The sequence below is a fragment of the Terrapene carolina genome, unplaced genomic scaffold (assembly GCF_002925995.2).
Source record: "Terrapene carolina triunguis isolate 2854851 unplaced genomic scaffold, T_m_triunguis-2.0 Scaffold210, whole genome shotgun sequence".
Classification (NCBI taxonomy): domain Eukaryota; kingdom Metazoa; phylum Chordata; order Testudines; family Emydidae; genus Terrapene; species Terrapene triunguis.
The window spans coordinates 1767974-1779473 of NW_020664561.1; positions in this window are offsets into that span (position 1 = coordinate 1767974).

Consider the following 11500-nt stretch of genomic DNA (forward strand, 5'->3'; position numbering starts at 1 on the left):
CCCCTGGCTGCAGGGCCGTAGGACCTTACTACTGGCTCAGCGGGGGGGTCCTACCGAAACATGCTGAGGCTTACCGGGGTCAAGGTACCAGTCCGTCACCTCTCCCGGGTCGCTTCCTACCGGCTTGGGAGTTGGGGTCTCCCACGGATCCCAGGGTTCTCCGCAAGTCTCCGGATCCTTTGCCTCCTCTGGTTCCTCCCGCAGTAGGGGTTCGTGCCGGCTTGTAGAAGCCTCTGTTCCTGGCAGCTTCAAGAGCATCGGCTGGTCCTCTGCAGGAGCTTCCCAGTTAGGTCCTTCCCCTGCGGCCGCCAGCCCGGACTGAGCTGAATTCCCTCCTTTTATACTCAGTGAGCATCTGGAGCATGCCCAGTACGAACGGGGCGGGACTTCCTCTGTCAGAGCTACTGGTCTGACGCCGCTGGAGCTAGTGCGGGGCGGGGCTGGGCGGGGCTGCCCCGTCACAGTCACCATTTGTTTCCAATATTCTTACATACTATAATTGAAACCACTGTTCTTTGATAATACACTTATTCTTGTTTTCCCTATGAGTGCTATGTGGGTAGCAGAGCTGTGTTCTTAGCTGTGTAACCAGTAAGCTGCAATTTCTGCTTCTTTGGGAGCAGTAGGCCTGGTAATTCTGTAAGTGTCTGGTGGGTAAGTGGGTGAACGTTACAGAAAACACTCAGAGGACCCTGGGGTTGGAGTGGGTCTGTTGCTAGCCTGTACAGAGGGAAAGAGGCCTGGTGGGCAGTGCTTGTGTTGCCAGAGGCTGGTGGAGTCAGGGAGCTGACACCGAACCAGCACAGTCAAGATGCCCTCTTGCTAAGGGCAGGTGATAGTGAGGTGTCTCACATCCCTGGGTACCCCAGGAAGCATCTCACTAAGTCTATATGTAAAATGGAAATTTCAAACCATTTCTAGAGATCCCTGTCACGGTTTTATTATCACCAGAACTATGGTGTCTGCCTCCCTTTTACTGCTGCTTCCCAACAAGAAATTGAGTTGGTGACAAGGGAAGTGCTCCCATTCCTCTGATGCCTGGGGCAGGCTGGAGACACATATTTGTGGAGAAGTCCCTCCTGGGAATATAGTCAGCACAGCCAGTTCCTGTGACATCGTCCCCACAGCCCCTGATGTGTTTTGTTGGGGGGCTGGGGAATGACCAAGCAAGTAAAAAAGGATGCAAATTGCAAAGGGAACAAAAATGAGCTCCAAGAATCATTCAAGGTCTGGAAAACCTGGGTTACAGTTAGAGACTTAAGGAGCACAATCTATTTATGTTATCCAAGAGAAGGTTGAGAGATGACTTGATCACAGTCTAGAAGTACCTACGTGAGAAGATGACTTCTAAGAATGGAAAGTTCTTTAATGGAAAGTAGACAAAGGCAGAACAGCTTAGCTGCGAAATGCTCAGGGAGATTAGAGAGGCTATAAACAAATAAATAAAAAACTCAATAATAATAATAATCCCCCTCAATGGGGGATTTCAACTATCCCCATATTTATTGTGTACATGTCAGCTCAGGACGGGATGCAGAAATGAAGTTTCTTGACACCTTAAATTGTCAGCGATCCCCTGAGGTCAAGGATGATCTCTTTCATAGGTTTTATTTCTCATAGGTCCTTTGGTGACTGAGGAGTCCGATTCTTGAGCCACAGGCTCGTTAGCAGACGTTGCAGGTGGTGTTGGAAGACAGGGTTGGCCTGCAATCGCTGCGTGACAGTTGTCTTTCCTTTCTTTTCTGGCATTTTTCTGCAACCAGGGCAAGGCAATTTTCCCCAAAAGTGGACGTTCCCTCTCTGACAAGTCTTTGCCAGTATCCCTATCCCGGGCTGCTGTCTCCCAATGTGTGGTGTCAATGTTTATCTTGAAGGTGTATTTAAAGTATTTCTTTTGGCCTCCCCATTTCCTTTCTTCTTTGGTGAGTTGGACATACAGCTGTTGTTCTGGTAAGCATACATCAGGCATGCGCACACAGTGCCCCCTCCACCTCAGCTGGTACAAGATAATCAGGACCTTAACACTGAAGATGTTGGCCTCTGTGAGGTCACTGACAGTGTAGGGGGGGAGGGATAGCTCAGTGGTTTAAGCATTGGCCTGTTAAACCCAGGGTTGTGAGTTCAATCCTTGAGGGGGGCATTTAGGGAGCTGGGACAAAAATCTGTCTGGGGCATGGTCCTGCTTTGAGCAGGGGGGGTGGACTAGATGACCTCCTGAGGTCCCTTCCAACCCTGATATTCTATGATCCTACCACTTTATGTTGAGGATCTTCCAGAGAAAGTGCTGGTGCAGGTTTTTCAGGTGTTTTCTATAGGTCTCCCAAGTCTCACAGCCATAGAGGAGAGTTGGGATTACTACCGCTTTATAAACTAAAAATGTAGTATGTGTTCTGATGTTGTGATTGTTGAACACCCGGCAAGACAGTCTGCCAAAGGGCAAGGCTGACACAACAAATTCTGTGCTAAATTGCGACATTTATGTCTGCCCTCTGTGAGATGGCTGCCAAGATAGGCAAAGTATTCTACATTTTCCATTTCTTCTTTGTCAATATAGATCTTCCTTGCTGGGTCTGATGATTGACCGGGGACCTGCCGGTGGAGAACTTTTGTTTTGCCGATGTTCCGAGTTAGCCCTAGGCTTTTGTAAGCTTCAGAGAAGCAATGAAGAGCTGTTTGTAGATCCTCCTTTGAGTGTGTACTACAGCACAATCATCTGCGTACTGGAGTTCGGTTATTGTTGCCGATATTACTTTAGTGGAGACAAGAAAGGTTCAAGAGGTTGCCGTCAGTCTGATATTGGATGCCAATGCCCTGTGGTAGACAGTCTTGGGTTAAGGTTTTCATAGCTGCTGAGAAAAGGGAGGGTGCCAGTACAGAACCTTGTTTTACACCAGTTCGGATGACAAAGGGCTCAAAGGTAGAGCCACTGCACAGGATGGAGGCAGTCATCTGGTCATGGAGGAGTCTTACAATGGTGATAAATTTGCTTGGCCAGATCAATTAGGCTATCCCATCATACAATCCCTTCCATAAACTTATCAAGCTTAGTCTTGAAGCCAGATATGTCTTTTGCCTCCACTCCTCCCCTTGGAAGGCTATTCCAGAACTTCACTCCTCTGATGGTTAGAAACCTTCGTCTAATTCCAAGTCTAAACTTCCTGATGGCCAGGTCATATCCATTTGTTCTTGTGTCCACACTGGTACTGAGCTTAAATAATTCCTCTCCCTCCCTGGTATTTATCCCTCTGATATATTCATAGAGAGCAATCATATCTCCCCTCAGCCTTCTTTTGGTTAGGCTAAACAAGCCAAGCTCTTTGAGTCTCCTTTCATAAGACAGGTTTTCCATTCTTCGGATCATCCTAGTAGCCCTTCTCTGTACCTGTTCCAGTTTGAATTCATCCTTCTTAAACACGGGAGACCAGAACTGCACACAATATTCCAGATGAGGTCTCACCAGTGCCTTGTATAATGGTATTAACACCTCCTTATCTCTATTGGAAATACCTCGCTTGACGCATCCCAAGACCGCGTTAGCTTTTTTCACAGCCATATCACATTGGCGGCTCATAGTTATCCTGTGATCAACCAATATGCTGAGGTCCTTCTCCTCCTCTGTTACTTCCAAGTGATGCGTCCCCAGTTTATTAATTCTTGTTATTAATCCCTAAATGCATGACCTTGCATTTTCACTATTAAATTTCATCCTATTACTATTACTATTACTATTACTACAGTTTACAAGGTCATCCAGATCTTCCTGTAGGATATCCTGGTCCGTCTCTGCATTGGCAATACCTCACAGCTTTGTGTCATCCGCACTTTTTGTGCCAAGGTCAGTAATAAAAAGATTAAATAAGATTGGTCCCAAAACCGACCCCCGAGGAACTCCACCAGTAACCTCCTTCCAGCCTAACAGTTCACCATTCAGTATGACTCGTTGTAGTCTCCCCTTTAACCAGTTCCTTATCCACCTTTCAATTTTCATATTGATCCCCATCTTTTCCAGTTTAGCTAATAATTCCCCATGTGGAACCGTATCAAATGCCTTACTGAAATCGAGGTAAATTAGATCCACTGCATTTCCTTTGTCTAAAAAATCAGTTACCTTCTCAAAGAAGGAGATCAGGTTAATTTGGCACGATCTATCTTTTGTAAAACCATGTTGTATTTTGTCCCAGTTACCACTGACCTCAATGTCCTTAAAAAGCAACAGAGGGTCCTGTGGCACCTTTAAGACTAACAGAAGTATTGGGAGCATAAGCAAGACTTGCATCTGAAGAAGTGAGGTTCTTACCCACGAAAGCTTATGCTCCCAATACTTCTGTTAGTCTTAAAGGTGCCACAGGACCCTCTGTTGCTTTTTACAGATTCAGACTAACACGGCTACCCCTCTGATACTTACTGTCCTTAACTACTTTCTCCTTCAAAATTTTGAAGAAATTGAAGAAGTGGAACAGTACGTATATTTGGGCCAAGAAGTTAATATGTACCAAGACATGAACAGAGAACTCTCGCGAAGGATTCGGGCAGGATGGTGTGCATTTAATTCCATCAAGGACGTCCTCAAAGGAAAAATCGACAAGACCACATGTACAAATATGCCAGCCATGCTGTATGGAAGTGAAACCTGGGCACTGACGAAGAGAGAAGAACAGCGGCTGTCGGTAGCTGAAAGGGCAATGAAACGAGCTATGTTGGGAATTTCCCTTCTGGATCGTATCCCAAATGAAATGATTAGAGAACACATCGGTGTGAAAGATATTGTCATGGAAAGCAGATATAATAAGATATGATGGGCGGGCCACATAGCACGGTTCACGGACAATAGGTGGACCACAATCATTACTGAGTGGTACCCGCGAGAACAGAAAAGACCACCAGGTCGGCCTCCAAGAAGATGGGAAGATGACATTGTTAAAAGTTTCGGATGAACATGGAGAAGAAAGGCAAGAATGGCGGATGTGTTGTGATCGGCGCAGTCTTAACGACAGCTGAAGATCGATCGATCCAGGTGATTATTACTACTAGCACTTGTCCTCCAGTCTATATCTGGGAAGTTAAAGTCTCCCATGATCACACAATTCCCATTAGTATTTACTTCATGAAAAACATTAAAGAGGTCTCTTTCCATATCCAAATCGGATCCCGACGGTCTATAGCACACCCCAAGTACTATCCCAGGGGAGGCTCTAGTAGCTTTCTTCCCCAATGTGATTTTTTCCCAGACAGACTCTGTCTTATCCATTCCATCACTTCTTATTTCTTTACAGTCTACCTCATCATTGATATACAATGGTACTCCACCACCTTTGCCTTTATTTCTATCTTTCCTAAACAGCACATAGCCTTCAATACCTGTACTCCAGTCATGACTATTCCACCATGTTTCTCTTTTCCCTATAATATCTGGTTTCACTTCCTGCACCAATAGCTCTAGTTCCTCCATTTTGTTACCTAGGCTCCTCGCATTAGTGTACAAACATCTTAATTTTTGCTGTTTGGCTTCTCTCACATTCTTCACCTGATTAGGCACAGATATTCTACCACCAGGGTCACCTATTAGACTGGTATCTACAATACCCTTCCTCCTTATGTCCATTCTCCTATCCACAGCTGTATCCTTTCTTACTTTGTTTTCTTCCCTCTCAATGTTAAAATCCGGCGTGGAGACTACCTGGACATCTCCCAACCATCTCCCCCAAATTCCTAGTTTAAAGCTCTCGTAATCAGTTGTGCCAGCCTCCATCCTAGAAGTATGTTTCCCTCCCTACTCAGGTGAAGTCCATCCCGAGAGAACAGTCCTCTGTCCATGAATGCCTCCCAGTGGCCATACATCCCAAAGCTCTCCATATAGCACCACTGCCTGAGCCATCTGTTGATCGTCATAATCTTGTCACACCTTTGTTGCCCTTCTCTAGGAACAGGCAGAATCCCACTGAAGATCATCCAAGCCTCGATTTCCTTAAGTGTCTTCCCCAGTCTGGCATAATCTCCCTTGATACGTTCCAGCAAAAATCTAGCTGTATCATTTGTTCCCACATGAAGGACAATCAGTGGATTCTTTCCCGCTCCCGTTAGGATCCTCTTCAGCCTCAGGTCCGCATCCCGTATCTTAGCACCCGGCAGACAGCCCACCCTTCTGTTCTCTGGTTCAGCTCTAGTTACAGGCCTGTCTATTCTTCTCAGTAAGGAGTCCCCAATCACATAGACCTGCTTTTTCCTGGTGATGGTGCTATTCTCCGATCTATCCCCTGTTCCCTCTGGCTGCAAGTCCTCTCGATTTCTATTGTCCCTTGCAATCCTCTGCAACCCATCCCCTATCCTCCCGGGGCTCATATTTGGTGTTGTTATCTCCATTGACAAATGCAAAGTGCTCCACTTAGGAAGGAACAATCAGTTTCACACATACAGAATGGGAAGAGACTGTCTAGGAAGGAGTACAGCAGAAAGGGATCTGGGGATTATAGTGGACCACAAGCTAAATATGAGTCAACAGTGTGATGCTGTTGCAAAAAAAGCAAACATGATTCTGGGATTCATTAACAACAGGTGTGTTGTGAGCAAGACACGAGAAGTCTGCTCTACTCTGCACTGGTTAGGCCTCAACTGGAGTATTGTGTCCAGTTCTGGGCACTGCATTTCAAGAAAGATGTGGAGAAATTGGAGAGAGTCCAGAGAAGAGCACAAGAATGATTAAAGGTCTTGAGAACATGACCTATGAAGGAAGGCTGAAAGAATTGGGTTTGTTTAGTTTGGAAAAGAGAAGACTGAGAGGGGACATGATATCAGTTTTCAGGTATCTAAAAGGGTGTCATAAGGAGGAGGGAGAAAACTTGTTCACCTTAGCCTCTAAGGATAGAACAAGAAGCAATGGGCTTAAACTGCAGCAAGGGAGGTTTAGGTTGGATATTAGGAAAAAGTTCCTAACTGTCAGGGTGGTTAAACACTGGAATAAATTGCCTAGGGAGGTTGTGGAATCTCCATCTCTGGAGATATTTAAGAGTAGGTTAGATAAATGTCTATCAGGGATGGTCTAGACCAGGGGTAGGCAACCTATGGCACGCGTGCCGAAGGCGGCACGCGAGCTGATTTTCAGTGGCACTCACACTGCACGGGTCCTGGCCACCGGTCCGGGGGGCTCTGCATTTTAATTTAATTTTCAATGAAGCTTCTTAAATATTTTAAAAACCTTATTTACTTTACATACAACAATAGTTTAGTTATATATTATACACTTATAGAAAGAGACCTTCTAAAAACATTAAAATGTATTACTGGCACGCAAAACCTTAAATTAGAGTGAATGAATGAAGACTCAGCACACCACTTCTGAAAGGTTGCTGACCCCTGGTCTAGACAGTATTTGGTCCTGCCATGAGGTCAGGGGACTGGACTTGATGACCTCTCGAGGTCCCTTCCAGTCCTAGAATCTATGAATCTATTTCCCTCTTCCAATAGGACTAGCTGCTCTTCTCTTCTTCCTTGTCCTCTCACCTTCAGTGACCACCTGCTGTGCTCCTTCTTCATTATCCAACTCCACAAACCTGTTCCTGAGCTCTATTTCTCCTTCACTATCCCGTCTTTTCCTCTGTCTGGTTCTCTTAGTCACATGCTTCCACTGTCTACTTTCCTCACCCAGCAGTCTCCCCTCAGAGTTCTTTGGTCCCGCTTCCATCTGCAAGTCTGAGATTTTTCCTTCAGCCTCCTCATGTGTTTGCTCCATCATCCGCTCGAACCCCCTTTTAAACTTACCAGAGTTTCCACCTGCATCTCCAATCCTCGGATCTTTTCTTCCATCAGCGCTATCAGGCGGCACTTCATGCAGATGAAACTCTTTTCAGGTACCCCCTCCAGCATCATGTACATGCCGCAGCTTCCACATCCAGTCATCTTCATTGTGTCTTCCACTGCTTGGGTCACTACCATTGCTGCCTCTGTATCTGTCATAGGCTTCTCACCTAAGTCCTGTTAGTCCGGGAAACACAAATCAAACCAAAACACCACCACCCACAGCAACACAAACCCCCAATGAGCACCAAAACACTGCCAGACCACCACACACTCCCTTCACTAGCCTGTCTGTTCCTCTGCCTGCCTGTCTTCCCCTCGAGCTCCCCTTGCAAACTCCCACTCAAACTCCCCTGTTTACAGCTCTGTTTGCTGGCTCCTGTGCCGCTGCAGCTGTCTGTTCTTCTTCAGCGTCAAGAGTTGGTGCATATGCACTGTTGATTGTGGAAAATGACTTATTGACCAATTGGATGTGCAGGGTCATAAGGTGCTCATTGATGCTGACGGGGAGCTCATCAGGTGCTTGACTAGAAGGTTTTTGATTGCAAAGCCAACACTGTGTATTCGCCTGTTGCTTGCTGGTTTTCCTTTCCAAAAGAAAGTGTAACTGCCACCCTTTTCCCTCAAGTGACCTTCATCTGCACATATTGTTTCGCTGAGAGCAGCTATGTCAATGTTGTACCTCGAGAGTTCTCAAGGAACAATTGCTCTTCTGCATTTGGGTCTTTTACTTTCTGAGTCATCTAGTAGGGTATGGACATTCCAAGTTCCCAGAAACATTTTTGTTTTTTGACTGCATTGGGAGTGATCCCTCTGGACATGGGTATCCAGTCAGGTATGGTGGGATAGCCTATGTTTGGGGCACCTTTTCTAGCCCCTTCCCCATATGGGGTGAGCAGAGGGGTTCCTAAAAAGGCCTGCTCAGTCATGACTGCTGCTGCCGAAAACGCCCCCAGGGGCACATGACGACCATCTTGCGGTCATCGCCTACATGTGGGTCTGTGACTAGGGACTCCTGGTGATCACTTCACCTATCTCCATTGCCACTCGCCCATTGCTGCAGGACTTTTATGGGTAGGGGTGGGGAAAAAGTTCTTCCTGTGAAAGAAGCCTGCGGCTGAGTAATTTAATGTGGGGGCACTGATGCACACCAGCAGACACACAAATCTTGGCAGAAGCGGCACTTGTGTCCGGTGGCAAGGAGATCCAAGATGATCAGGATTTCTCCTCCATTGCAGTCTTTGTCCACCTTTGCAGCCGTCGAGAGGTGATCCTGCTTCATCCGCCTGTTCTTATATTGGGTTGTGTTGTGCTGGGCTGCACTTTGTCTGGTACCTCGCCTTCGACCTTACTGGGTGAACCTACCAGGAGTACAGGACTCCAGATGGCATCACTCTTAGGGTCTTAAGTATATGCAAGCTTTTCCACCATGTCAAGGTGGCAGTCCAAGGAGAAGACACCTTCAATGACTGCTTCTTGGAGCAGCTAGTCCTGGAACCCACAAGGGGAGAGGCAATTCTTCATTTAGTCCTAAGTGGAGCACAGGATCTGGTCCAAGAGGTGAATATAGCTGGACTGCTTGGTAATAGTGACCATAATATAATTAAATTTAACATCCCTGTGGTGGGGAAAACACTACAGCAGCCCAACACAGTAGCATTTAATTTCAGAAAGGGGGACTACACAAAAATGAGGACGTTAGTTAATCAGAAATTAAAAGGTACAGTGCCAAAAGTGAAATCCCTGCAAGCTGCATGGAAACTTTTTAAGGACACCATAATAGAGGCTCAACTTAAATGTATACCCCAAATTAAAAAAACATAGTAAGAAAACCAAAAAAGTGCCACCATGGCTAAACAACAAAGTAAAAGAAGCAGTGAGAGGCAAAAAGGCATCCTTTAAAAAGTGGAAGTTAAATCCTAGTGAGGAAAATAGAAAGGAGCATAAACTCTGGCAAATGAAATGTAAAAATATAGTTAGGAAGGCCAAAAAAGAATTTGAAGAACAGCTAGCCAAAGACTCAAAAAGTAATAGCAATTTTTTGGTTAAGTATATCAGAAGTAGGAAGCCTGCTAAACAACCAGTGGGGCCACTGGATGATCGAGATGCTAAAGGAGCACTCAAGGACAATAAGGCCATTGTGAAGAAACTAAATGAATTATTTGCATCGGTCTTCATGGCTGAGGATGTGAGGGAGATTCCCAAACCTGAGCCATTCCTTTTAGGTGACAAATCTGAGGAACTGGCCCAGATTGAGGTGTCATTAGAGGAGGTTTTAGAACAAATTGATAAATTAAACAGTAATAAATCACCAGGACCAGATAGTATTCAGCCAAGAGTTCTGAAGGAACTCAAATGTGAAATTGCAGAACTACTAACTGTGGTTTAAATCAGCTTTTGTACCAAAAGACTGGAGGAAAGCTAATGTGATGCCAATTTTTAAAAAGGGCTCCAGAGGTGGTCCTGGCAATTACAGGCTGGTAAGCCTGACTTCAGTACTGGGCAAACTGGTTGAAACTATAGTAAAGAACAGAATTGTCAGACACATAGATGAACATAATTTGTTGGGGAAGAGTCAACATGGTTTCTGTAAAGGGAAATCATGCTTCACCAATCTACTAGAATTCTTTGAGGGGGTCAACAAGCATGTGGACAAGGAAGATCCAGTGGATATAGTGTACTTATATTTTCAGAAAGCCTTTGACAAGGTCCCTCACCAAAGGCTCTTAAGCAAAGTAAGCTGTCATGGGATAAGAGGGAAGGTCCTCTCATGGATTGGTAACAGGTTAAAAGATAGGAAACAAAGGGTAGGAATAAATGGTCCATTTTCAGAATGGAGAGAGGTAAATAGTGATGTCCCCCTGTGGTGGGGTAGTGCCCCACCCCCTGAGGAAAAGGGCTGAACCAGGCCCGAGAGGCTGCACAGACCAGCAGCCAATCAGCCAAGGCCTGGGGAGAGCCAATCAGGGCCAGGCTAGGTCCTATATAAAGGCTGCCTAGCAGAGGAGAAGTCAGTCACTGACTAGTGAAGGAGAAGGACTGGCTCCTGAGCTAAGGAGCAGCACCTTGGCCAGAGCAGTACTGGGCAGGCTTGGGGGAGCAGAGTGGAGCTCTGGCCCAGATACCTGCCACGCTGTGGCCCTTGCTTGAAGGGGTTGAGAAGGTGCATAGGGCCAAAGGGGAAGTGGCCCAGGGAAACTAGGCAGACAAGAGGGGAGAGAAGGAGGACAGAGGGAGGCTGCCGCTAGAGGGTCCCTGGGTCGGGACCCAGAGTAGCTGGTGGGCCTGAGTTCCCCCCTTCCCCTCTTGCATTGCCCCTGGCCACCAAGAAGAGGGGCCGAGACAGACCGTGACCTGCCCCTGAGATGAGGGGCTAGACTCTAAGGTTGTGGTTGGCCACTAGGATTGCTGTTAACAACCCCCCCTGGAAGGGTTTGAGACCATAGTAGTGGGCACTGCCAGAGGGCAGTGTCCTGAAGCAGATGGAGACTGTCCTGAAGAGGACGCTGCCAAGCAGGGAGCAACGCGGGTCCCAGGGCAGCAGACCAGAGACAACGGGCGAGCTACCACGCGTCGAGGATGCTCCGCAGCAGTCAAGAGCTAATTCCCAGAGCTACCGGCAGGGTTCTCCAGTGGTCGTGAGTCTCATAGACTCATAGACTCATAGACTCATAGACTTTAAGGTCAGAAGGGACCAATATGGTCATCT